The sequence below is a fragment of the Pinus tabuliformis genome, chromosome X, assembly GCF_031772625.1.
Source record: "Pinus tabuliformis cultivar Carrire ecotype Pingquan chromosome X, CPIR1, whole genome shotgun sequence".
NCBI lineage: Eukaryota > Viridiplantae > Streptophyta > Pinopsida > Pinales > Pinaceae > Pinus > Pinus tabuliformis.
This window is the reverse complement of record NC_142308.1, coordinates 85,732,638-85,744,917: the sequence shown is the minus strand read 5'-3', so window position 1 is coordinate 85,744,917 and position 12,280 is coordinate 85,732,638.

The following is a 12,280-nucleotide window of genomic DNA, read 5'->3' as shown; positions in this document are numbered from 1 at the left end:
TGAAACTAGGTCATGAGGAAAGAATATTACCCACACTGAATCTTTTCCTTGTCCTCATCGATCTGCTAAATCCTGCAATAGATTTCAATCTTCCTAATCCAGTTATTAAGATTTTCTACATTAATTTCACTGTTAAACATGGGAAGATCAAATTTGACATCTAATTTAAAGAAAGGTTTCTTAGATGCATCCCTTGAATTTCTACGATTATGGTGATGAGAGGAAGAAGAACTTTCACTCGTGGAAGGAGAAGGAGGGGGTTCTTCTCCACCATTTCCATGTGCTGAACCTTGTTCTTCTAGTTTTCTCTCTTTTTCTTTCTCCAGCCTTGAAAGCAACTGACCGACATTCTCTGCCATTGAATAGAAGGTTTTGTGGAAATTGCGCTCCTCTTCAAGACGAGCCTCTTCATCTTCCATGTTTCTCCTTCGCTGTGCGCGCCCTGCTTCGGGATCAAAAGACTTTAGTTTCCCTTCACCTCTTCGGAGCCTATTTCTTATTAGCACACAAACATGCAATTCACATATAAAAAAAGACCTGCTCTGATACACTTGATCCAAAAAATTTTGCTTATAGATGTGTTAAAGAATTACATGAATAAATTGTAGCTTAACATAGAAAACTTAATGTGCACATGAGACAAGAGGAGAAACACATAAAGCATGAAAGAAGACAACAAGGCTTGATAACGGAGTTCGTCCATCTTGGACTACATCTTTGAGCCCTGCTCAATCAATGGGGAGGACTTCATTCATTAAATGGCATGAAAAAGAAGAGAACAAGCATCAGTTACAAAAGGGAGTTTTATACCTCCATACTGAAAAATGGTCGAAAAATACAGAACCATGATGGAGAAATACACAACACCATTGCGTTGTTGGCATCAAGAAGTGTTGAAACCATATAAAATTTGTCAAATTCTAACAAAATGAAAATTCGTCCCTCCTGCATAAATTATGCCTCGAACTGCGTGAACTGCCTCCTCTGCCTGAGCGCACTAAAAACTGTGTTTTAAATAAAAAATGAGTGGCGAATTTTCCCAAGTTGTCCATTAGTGGAGTTGGTTATGATCCGGTTAAATAGGGAGGAGGTCAGGAGGTCAAACCCCGCCTCCTCCCTTTTTAATACCCACAAACCAAATTTGTTTTTTTTAATTAGAAATAAGTGTTTGGGTTACCTCCATGCTCCATATCTGACTTTTGGTAATGGTCATTGGTTTGGTTATAAATGAGGTTGCTCTTTTGGGCTGGGTTTGTTTCCTAAGAGCTGGCCCACCCACTTTTTGTTGTTGGTTGTGGTGGCTCCGTGGGAGCAGTGGAGGGGCTAGGGTCATGGCCTGTCCCTCCTATTTTTTGTTGATAGATCCGTGGCTGGGGGAGGGGCCGGGGGTCATGGCCCGCCCCTCCTTTGTTTGTGTGTTTGTTTTGGTGTGGCGGGGTTGGTGGCCCGCCACCCTTTTTTAATTTTTTTTTTTTCTATAAAAAACAAATTGTGCAATTTTGAAAATTTTGTTTTGGACCGTAGGAGTCTTTTTAACTAGGCCACAATTTCACCTAGAATCTAGCTAGAGTTGGTGAGATTCCTTCTGCTGGAAAAGTGAAAATTGTGTCCTCGTTAAACCTGCTCAGTCAGCAAAAGTAAACCCAACTTTGACTGCCTCTATATCCTTCATTCAGACTCGGGTTGGAGTGTTGTTCACACCATTGGAATCAAGGTGATGAGCACTTCAATCCGATGTTAAGTTCATCGCCTTTCCACCACTTTGAATTTTGATCTTTTTCCCATGCCACTATATCTGAAGATCCACCTGGATCAAATGAAGGACCTGAAAGACCTGGTTTTAGACCTTCAATACTTAGGTGATATGAAAGTCTCTGAATGCCATTTGATTACTGAATATAAATTCTGAATGAAGAATGCTTGGAGAAGTCATAGACAATATGTTGTTTTACATGGAAACTATTATTTGTGACACTTAGGGAAGTTAAAGGCAATACGTTCTTTTACATAGAAACTACTATCTGTAACTTAGAAGAATTGCAGGGGTAGAGGTTTTAGTATAGGAGCGCTCTTTTATCGAACTTTAACTTTATTCACAGAAGTAAACGAAGACCTGCAGCTTCATTATTATACTTAAATGAAAGAAGACATGTGATGACACATAACAGAGAAGTTACAAAATTATACCCAACAATGTGTGGAAAACTTCTAAACCTTTCATTAACCAGTAGTTTATCAAAAATATAGTAGCCTAGTCTCCAGGTTCTTCAAAATTAGAACTCTCTTTTTATACATCATGTGATAGTTGATAATCACCAAATTGTCAATCTTCCTAACTATCTCCTAACTATCTAAAGTAAAAATCATTACAGAATATTACATTGGAGGGTAAAAGACACCTCATTCTCAAGAAAATAAAATAACAGGAAGTAATAGAAATTAGAAAATTAATGATGGTTGCTCGCTGTTCAGATCTGTGGCTTGACTGCTGATGAAGTTTCTCTGTAGATATTATGATAATAGTTAAACCGTTTTAACACAACAAACTACATTTTAACAAAATTTCATGCGTGGACTTGTGCCCACGTATGTATTAGAAATGTTCTGATTGGCTAAAACATAAAGAAACCCTTGTGGCCCATATATATATCAAGAGTGTTTTGATTGGCACAAACACAAAGAAACTCGACTAATCACCATTCCTTTGGAGTTTCGGTCATCCACCTCTAATTCTAGTTATTCTATTAAAACAACAGAATTGGTTGATTTACTCGGAATATGGCTTACCATGAAACTGAAAAGAATTTACATTGTAGTTCATAAACTTGTCACATCCGCCTTTTCCACAGACCTTTGCCTTCCCCATGGACCCGATAGGAAACAAAGCTGTAGTTCAAAGATTTCTCGCGTCCGAAATTTATAATAAATTTTGTGCACTTTTCGACGCGATATCCATCAGATCTTGTCACTTCTTGATGAGCGGTTGTGATTAATCTGGACTTCAACGGATTAAAATAGATTCTATAAACCATCGTGTCCATTTTCCAAACTAAACATCGTCCTTGTTAACCACTCAATTACCATCAGATCTAAATTTTTCAAGCAGACGACCCTAATCAACTGAGGTTTTAACTCAATTTTATAACTTCTCGCATCTGATTTCGGAGTAAATCTTACCCTTGTTAATCGTGCGACTACCATTAGATCTGCTACCTGTCGATCAGATGGCTCAGATCTTCTCCCAGGTTTCTCGCATTCAAAAGTCGACAATAATATAAAACAATTCATTTCCTTCTTATTTGCGTATTTTCCTTTATTTCTGTTATAACATAATTTAATTTTTTTTTTACAATAAAACTTAAAATTAAATTAAAATGAAAATGGATGCTACAACATCTCGCTCCACCTGGGTATAGTGCTTTTTCCACAGAAGCACTAAGAACCGCAGATCAATGCCTTCACCTCGGGCATGGAGTCATATATTGCTTAGCCAATTTAAATTCTATGGAATTTGTACAATGAATTCACTCCAGTATCTGCAATGACAAGATGCTTGTGTTTCAGAACTCGAAGTAATGTTTGAGGTACTACCCATTGACAGACAGCTGTAAAGATTCACCATCAAGATTCTCCAAGAAGAATGCATTATTTGCCTTTGCTTCTATGATCCTGAATGGGCCATACCGGAGAGGATCAAACTTCCCATGTTTACCCTTATCTTCTCTTCTAGTATCCCACCTTAATACCAGCTCTCCAACTCTAAAATCAATCTCTTTGGCTTTTCTATCAAAAATACCCTTCATTTTTGATTGATACATAATCAAGTTGTCTCTTACCTTATCCCTGCTTTCACTTAATTCCACTACTTTATGCATCCTTCTTATCAAAGCGTTGGGTTATTATTTTGCCTCTTGAATCATTGCAATTACAGGCTTCACAAGTTGACATGGGAATAGAGCTTGAGTTCCGTACACTAACTCAAAAGGTGATTTTCCTGTAGACCTTCTTGTAGTCACTCAAATAGCCCATAGAGAAAACTTTAACTTTGAATTCCAGTCTTTTTGATTTTCTACAATGGTTTTCTTAAGGATCTTCATCAATGTTTTGTTAGCGGATTTAGCCAATCCATTTCCCAGTGGATGATAATCTATTGAATGAGATAAAATAACATTATACTTCTGAAAAAAAGCAACAAACTTAATTGAACTGAAGACTTGAGCAATGTCTGTTATGATTTTGACAGGGCATCCAAATCTGCTAAAAATATTTTCCTCTAAGAACTTCATCACCACCTAGTCATTTTCCCTTTTAGTAGGTATAGCTTCTACCCACTTGGTGAAATAATCAGTAGCTGTAAGAACCCACTTGTGCTATCCACTTGAAGGTGGGTTAATTTCTCCAACAAAATCTAGTCCCCATTGTCTGAATGGTTCTTCTATGAAGACTGAGATGAAAGGAAAGGGATAAAACCTTTTCTTCTCAATAAAAAGCTGACACTTTTGACAGACTCTGACAAACTTATATGGTTCACCAAATAGGGTGGGCCAATAAAACCCTGCCTGGAGGATTTTATGTGCAGTAGCCTTCCAATTGTAATTTCCACCACATAACTTCTCATGATAATCTTTAATGATCTTTGTAAATTCATCCTCTGTTAAACATAACAATAAAATTCCCACGGGATCCTTCCAATACAATTTGCCCTCAACAATCACATAAGGTTGTGCTTTGATCTTTAATGCTCTATATTTTGTTCTATCCAAAGATTGAGGACAAGAGAGAAAACACGAATAATGGACTATGTGCTTGTACTATTCTAAACATAAAAACATATATCTAATCTTCATACCTGGATTTGATTTTTCTTCACCTTCTTCATTTATCTCCTCATTTGCAGGTGTTAGCAAGTTGATTCCCAATGCCTGAAAATTTGACTCAGTCAACATCTTTGCCAATCCCTACCCTTTCACCAACTTTGTGGGCTTCATGTCTAGGTCATACTCTTGAACCTTGGCTATCCATTTCCCTCTTTTGCCTTCCACCTCCCTTTGGACTAAGAAATCCTTTACTACAACATTTGGCACATAAGAAATGATCTGTGACTGCAGCACATAAGTCCTGAAGGCCTTTTTGGATTTTACCAAAGCATATACTTGTTTTTCAAGAATATTGTGCTTTAGTTCAGCATCTTTGAGAATCTTGCTAAAGAAAGCAACTGGCTGCTCCTTTTCTTCATCATTTTTCTGTAACAAAACAATAGCTATTGAATTAGGTGATGCAAATGAAAAAACTTGAAAAGGCTTCTGATAATCAGTGCTAATTAAAACTGGAGCTGCTTGTAATGCTTCTTTATTCCTAGAGAATGAATCTCTAGCTCCCTTATTCTAATGCACTCTATTTTCCTTATTCAACATATTGGTAATTTCTTTTGCAATTTCAGCATAATTGGACACAAATCTCCCTAAAATGTTTATTTTTCCCAGAAATTTTTGAATGTCTTTCTTACTCCTGGGTAAGGGTATTTTCTGCACAGCTTGCACCCTTGCTAGATCTATCTTCACTTCATCTCTAGAAACAATGTTCCCCAGTAGTTTGCCCTCTTCTAGAGTAAAAATAGACTTCTTAGGATTCAAGGAAAGCCCAAATTTTCTACATTTATCAAAAGTATTTTTAAGATGGTCCAGATGCTCCTCATCAGACTTAGAGAAAACAGTGATGTCATCCAAGTATATCACTACAAACTTATCCCCTACAACTGCAATGTCCATAGCCCTCTAAAATGTTTCACCTGCATTCATCAACCCAAAGGGTATTCAAGCATACATAAAGGTTCCCCAAGGAGTTGTGAATGCAGTATTTTCTAATCTTCTTTATCAACAACCACCTGGTTATACCTAGAGAACCCATCCAACATGGACATTTTGAATGATCATGTTACCTTCTGCATCACATGATTCATTTTAGGTAATGGATAGCTATCTATTAAGGAAGCCCTATTGAGATTTCTAAAGTCCACACATAGCCTTATTTCTCCATTTTTCTTCCTCACAAGTAATAAATTGGCCACCCAGTTAGAGTACCTGAGTGGAACTATTATCTTGGCATCAAGCAGCTTTTTGACTTCTTTCTCAATCAATGGTAAAAGCAAAGGGTTTATTTATCTAAGTTTCTTCTTAAATGGTTTAATCCCCTCTTTCAAGGGAATCTTGTGTTGAATAATACTTACATCATATGTTTTGAGATCCTCATAGGACCAAGCAAAAACATCAATATAGTCCTTGAAAAGATTAATATATCTCTCCTTGTAATTAAGTGGAACTCCATTAAATAATTTGACTAACCTGGGGTCCTTTTGGGTTCCAATATTATGATCTTGAATCTGCTCATCCTATGGAATTTTCTCTAAACTAATATCTACATCATTGGATTTAAAAAGTCTTTCAAGAGGGACAAGCCCCCTTTGGTAGAGTATTATCTTTCAATAGAATAATTTTTTTGATTAACTATAGAATTTTTCAAACCACTTACTTCTGTAACTCTTGTTACTTCATCTTCATCTTAATCAATCTCTCTACTCTGAAAATATTCAATCATAGTCAATTTCCTTAATCTGTTGATTATCCTCAAAAATCTACCAGTGTTTTATATTATTAGGAACAGAAGGCCTATGCCTTATTTCAACCTCATATCTTAGCTTTGGATTAATAGGACACCTAAAAGTACTAGCAGCCACAACCAAAGAATCTGCTAATCTGTTTCCATCTCTTGGAATGAACTGAATGTTGATAGCTTCAAAGAAGTTCTCAACCAAATCCCACACTTCATTTCTATATGCCCTAAGCCTAAGGTGTTTTGTCTGACAATGGTTCTTCATTTACTTTATAATCAACTCTGAATCTGCAAAAATAGAAATTGACTGGACTCCCATTTTTTTATGTTTATAGAGCAATGATCAAGGATTTATATTATGCCACATTATTTGTTGCATCGAACTCCAATTTAAAAGAAAAAGGGAACATATTACCTCCAGGTGTGATTAGAAGGAAACCAACACCTGTTCCTTCTTTAGAATAGGCTCCATCAAAGAAGCACTTCCACACCCCTTCTGTTTGCAGCTCTGTATTTACACTGGTTGAAGTAAGCTGCCTTTGGTTATCTTCAGCCAACTCTGCATTGTCATGCAACATGAAGCAAGCAAATTCATCTTTCTCTTGGCTATATACAAGTGAATTACTTGCTTCGTTCTTTGTGATTATTTTTACAAATCTAGTTTCTCTGTACAACCTCATTTCTTCTCCACCAAAAATTGGTATGATAGCATAAGTAAAATCTAGTTTCAAAACACCACCCAATTTATTCCCCCATGACCTAGATAGAAACATTCCAAACCTAGCAGGGATATATGCTACCACTACATCCATTACCTAGCTTCTAGTTGAGATCTGGGCTAGCGACACCACCATATCTTTAATGACCCCAGACACTTGAATTTATTTGAATGAAAAGAATACAAGTCTCTATAAGGTTTAGTAACTTATAGATTTAGTTGTTTCATCCCTGATAATGGCATAAGGTTATGTGAAGCTCCTGAATCAAACATACAATTATGTAAGAGGAAATCATGAATCAATAAAGAAATGTAGAAAGGTGGTGTTGAAGAATCTACCTCCTCCACATGTGGAACAAAAACCACTACTGGTTTATCTTCTTGCAAATTCACAGTGCCATTTACATTCACATTCTCTCTTAGATTGATAAACTCAGCAATCCCTCTCTGATAAACTAGTGTTTAACCAACTCTGTGAGGGGCAATTGAGTTCTGATTTTTTCTAATTCTTTAATAAGACTAAACACATGAACTTGTTTAGTATTCCTTTCATTTTCATCTTCACTTCTCTTCATCACTAGAACCTCTTGTGGAATGGAAACAAGTTTTTCTAAAGGAATTTTTTCACTTCTATCTTGAGAAGACTCACCTTGAAGTATTTGAGTCCTGCTATTTGTGACCTGCTGCTTCTTTCCTTTATTCAATTGTTTTGCAAGCTATGGTTCTTGTGGAGTCGCCTTCTATAAGGGAGTTGGAACTTGCTTCTCACCTTCATTTTCTTGACTTCTAGATCTTTTCCTTGATCTCAATTCATATTTCTTATGTAATTCTGCCTGCATAAAATCAAAAAACTGCTTCCAATACTCATCAATTTCATTCTCATCATAAATGGCATCTGTTTCAGCATATTCATATTCTTCTCCCTCAACACCTAGTTCATCTTCATCTACTGCATACAATGTGGAAATATGATCATCATGGTCCCTGGAATGCTCTGGTACTTCATCAAGATCTGCCTCTAAATACAATGGTGCTTGAACCTGATCTTGGTCTTTTCTCTCCTTCTACAAGATTTGCAGAGGTTGTATTCTATATTAAGGATTAAAGTTTCTGTTATGTTGTGCTTGCCTCTGAGAATTCTTACTCTCCAATTCCAATTTAATCAATTTACTAGACAAAGTTTTAATTACATTATTCATATCCTCTAATGTTTGACTTTGAGAGGATTCCACTTTAGCCTTTCCCTTATCTTGGATAGGTTGTGTCTCTAGTGATTTACCTATAGCCACCAGATTTGCTTCTATTTATAATGCATCAGTTTGGATCTGATCAAGGGTTTTGGATCTTCTCTCCCTCAATGTGAACCCAAAATCTGATTCAAAAGCCCTTGCAAAATTTATTTTTGCACCAGCAAAAGGGGGGCTTAATCTCCACTGAAATACTATTGTACAATTTATTAAAACTTCTGATGAATTCAATAACAATTTCATCATATTTCTTCTTAATAGCGTTAAAATCTTTGAGTGAATACCCATGGTCTCTTTTATCTCCCCATCTCTGGGTGAACAAGTGCTCCATCTCTTCCCATGTAGGAATAGAGTTATTAGGAAGCCCTTTAAAACATTTTCTTGCTTCTCCATCCAAGGATTGCACAAAAAATTTTAAAACAACATCCTGATGTTTGACATTGAGATTTTCTGCAAAATTACAAAATACTGCTATATGATTCTCTATTGTTTGTTCATCCTCCCCTGTGAAACAAGGAAGAATCTGTTGGAAATAATACTGAGAGGGGGGGGTGAATCAGTATTATCAAGCCAAATATTTCCTTTCTAAATTCCAGATGATATACGCTACTTCAGTTAATAAGAATCGCGTATATACACAACTACAGATAAAGAAACTCGCGTATATAAAGCAGACTTATAATTTGAATGATCTTTCAAATGGCAGTTATTAATATGTGATTCAGATGCACATAAAAAGTATCAGAAATAGTGAAACAGAGCAGAAGACAGTCACACACAAGAACACAAGATATAAGGAGGAAACCCAATGTGGGTGAAAACCTCCTGCTGCAATTCGTCTCTATCTTCTTTTAATTAGAAACTTCTCTTTACAATGTCTTGTACTGGAGCAGACTTTACCAGTACGTAGGCTGCAACCTACAGAGAGCTACAACTCTCTCTCGTTTTCCAGCTTTCCTGGAAGGGAGCTCCAACCCCCTTAGTTCTTGTACTAGCTTGAGATACTAGTACGCAGGCTCCTACCTGCAGAAGGCTGCAACCTTCTCTTTGCTTTCAGGGACCTCGTTTCATTAATTTTCAAACTGGATCCACAAGTAACATCAATCAAACATCAAGAATTTCTGCATAACCCAAACTCCTTTTCATCAATCAAAAGCCGAAACAAATAAGCACTTCTCTGACCATTGTACCCAGAACACAGTAACTGTAATCAAACACCAATTCTGAACCCAGAGCACTGCAGCAATAAAACAGAGGCAGCTAGAACATAAATCAAGATATATACGCTACTTCACTGTTCATCAACCTGCGAGTATACGCGTCTGTACCACAACCAACCTGCGTATATGCTCCTTTCATTCACAGTAAAAGCGTGTATACGCACCTGCAATTCACTGAACCTGCGTATAGAACTATAAAGGATAATTTATTCTTTTAAGCATTCAAACATTAGTTAACCTAGATTTATAGATCAAGAGAGTGCCAAATAGATCAAAATTATACAGAGATACCATTGTTCAAGCCTTGAGATTTTGATCCATTAATAGCCCTTATCCTTCTTGAGCTTAGGTTCCTCCTTTTCAGATCTAGATCTGCACCATAACCCAATCACACCTATTCCAGATGTAGCACAATATCAGATATTCAATAAATCAGATGATTCCTTGCCACATGATCTCCTTCCTATTTTATAGTTATAGGCCTTGCACAATACCACGGGCCAAAAACATAATAAACAATACCAAGGGCCCAAAGCCGGGGGTCAACTCTTCTGACGAGATACAATGGTCCACAATCATGGGTTCAAATTCCAAGGACTAACAACCATGGACCAAAAGTAAGTTTCCCACCATGTACGCACTTTTATGTGCATAAAAGTGCGTGTATACGCATACGCAACTTATGAACGTATAAACCGCGTGTATACGCGTCTTATGCAAGGTGTACCTGCGTATACAAGATTTCCTTCATTCTAAGCATCTGAACTGAGATCTGTCACCAAAGTGAGTTGCCATCAAGGACAACACCTGTACCATAGCGCCATACTTGTGCCAAAATGCCAACAATCTCCCCCTTTGGACTTGATGGCAACCCCAAGATCCTCAAAGTCATTCTCCCCCTTTGTCATCAAGGGAAAAGGGTTGTGCTCCCCCTAAGTACATGCTGATATCTCTGCTCTGTTGTGCTGAACATGCTCCCCCTGACTGTAGGCAAGATCTGCAAAAAGGTGTTCTTCAATGAAGAAACATGACTTATACAACATAAAAGACCTTCCTATCACCAAAAGACTCAATACATACAACCATCACCCAACCAAGTGGGGATTCATCAAAAATTCACATATGACAACCAATTGCATTAATCATCCCACACATAGTGGGGAAACCAAAATAGGCCGTTACATGACCTTGATAATATAAAACGATATACATGACATAGAGAACAAATATCAAGACTATGCAAATCACCAATAACAATTATCAACAGCATCTGACAATCACAGTAGATATCAGCAATCATGTTCTCCTTTTGATCTCCTTTCTGCAGCTGTTCCACCTGAACCAAAACAGCTTGAGTACTAGAACCAAGAACTTCTAAGGTAATGCCAACAATGCATTATTAGAATATTAACTGCTCCCCCTAAACCTGTGCCTGATGATCTCTGATAGACCCATATCAGACACTCTTCAACCAGAGTCTGCCCTTGCTAAATTTCTTCAGAACTCCATATACGCGACTGCACCTGCATAAATCGGCGTATGTACACGAATTACCCTCATCCAACTCGCGTACACCAACTTTTCTTTGGAACACACAAGCTTCAACAACAGGATGAAGCATCAATGACTCCCAGCTTCTGTCTGAGATATTCAAAAGTTTCCCTGGGCAGTGGTTTGGTGAGAATATCAGCAACTTGTTCCTCAGAAGGAACATACTCCAATTTGACCTTTTGTTCCAACACTTGTTCCCGGAGAAAGTGATACTTGATCGGTATGTGCTTGGTCTTTGAATGCATGACTGGGTTCTTTGAAATGCTTATTGCACTTGTATTATCACATAAGATAGAGACAGGTGGAGTACACGTGATTTGAAAATCCTGCAAGGTTTGCATCATCCAAAGGAGTTGTGTGCAACAAGATGCAGCAGCCACATATTCCGCTTCTGCTGTAGATAAAGCAATCGAACTTTGTTTCTTGCTGAACCAAGATACTAATCTGGAACCCATAAAGAATGCACCACCACTTGTGCTCTTCCTGTCATCCACGCTTCCGGCCCAATCTGCATCTGTGTAAGCATGAAGTGTGAGATCTGTATCTCTAGGATACCATAAGCCATAGTTTTGAGTTCCTTGAAGGTACTTGAAGATTCTCTTCACTGCCTGAAGATGAGTTTCTTTTGGATTTGCCTGAAACCTTCCAACTATTCCCACTGCATGCATAATATCTGGTCGGGTACCTGTCAAATAAAGAAAACTCCCAATCATGGATCTATATGTTGGTTGATGCACTGCTGCTGATTCATCATTTGCACTAAGGCTGCATCCTGTAACCATGGGGGTACATACTGGTTTCGAATCTTCCATGCCATACTTCTTCAAGATCTGCTTGAGGTACTTGGTTTGAGACAAGAAAATACCGCCTTCATTTTGTTGGATTTGCAATCCAAGAAAATATGTCAATTCTCCAAGTAAAGACATTTTGAATTC